The sequence below is a fragment of the Tupaia chinensis genome, unplaced genomic scaffold (assembly GCF_000334495.1).
Source record: "Tupaia chinensis unplaced genomic scaffold, TupChi_1.0 Scaffold148734_1, whole genome shotgun sequence".
NCBI lineage: Eukaryota > Metazoa > Chordata > Mammalia > Scandentia > Tupaiidae > Tupaia > Tupaia belangeri.
In genome coordinates, this window is record NW_006208581.1 from 147226 (window position 1) to 147982 (window position 757).

Sequence of the window (757 nt, forward strand, 5' to 3'; positions counted from 1 at the left end):
ACCCTTGAGAACTTCTTAGAGATCTGGTCTGGTGCTGGTAAATTCTTTCAGGTTTTGTTTATCTGAGAATGTTCTTGACTTTTCTTCCCACATGAAAGATAGTCTTGCCAGGTACAGTATTCTTGGCTGAAATTGCTTTTCTCTTAACACTTAGAATATATTTTCCCATTCTTTCCTCGCTCGAATTGTTTCCAATGAGAGGGCTGCTGTTAGCCTGATGGGATATCCTTTGTACGTAACATGATATTTTTCTCTTGCCAATCTTAGTATCTTATCTTTGTGGTTTTGGTCAGTCTGGCTATAATGTGTCTTGGAGAAGATCTTCTTGGGTTGATTCTATTTGGGGTCCTTTGTATTTCTTGGGACTGAATCTTCTAATGTCTCTTTAGGTTTCAAAAATTTTCTTGCAGGATTTCATGGAATAGATTATCAATGCCCTTATGGGTCTCTTCGCCTTCTGGAATGCCAATTATCTAGACGTTTGGATGTTTGATGGTATCTAATACTTCTCGTATATTAATTTCAAATTTGGGGGCAATTTTCTCAGTCTTTGTGGTGGATTTTTCTAGGCCAACAATCTTCTCTTCTATGTCTGAGATTCTATTTTCTGTATGATCTAGTCTGCTTTTAATACTTTCAAGGGAGATTTTTACTTCCTGTATTAGAGTCTTCATCTCTAATAGGTCCCTTTGATTCATTTTTAAAGTGTGTAATTCCTCTTTTAGATCTTGCAAGAATTTCCTTACCTCCTGGAACT

General features: G+C 36.6%; 1 protein-coding gene and 1 pseudogene across 1 annotated transcript in view; both read left to right on the forward strand.

The window, feature by feature from the left end:
* Positions 1–757, forward strand: part of ZDHHC15 (zDHHC palmitoyltransferase 15) — a gene marked incomplete at its 5' end in the record, with an annotated part of 115960 nt that overhangs the window by 98171 nt on the left and 17032 nt on the right.
* Positions 1–757, forward strand: part of LOC102499917 (cyclin-G1 pseudogene) — a 15099-nt pseudogene that overhangs the window by 4960 nt on the left and 9382 nt on the right.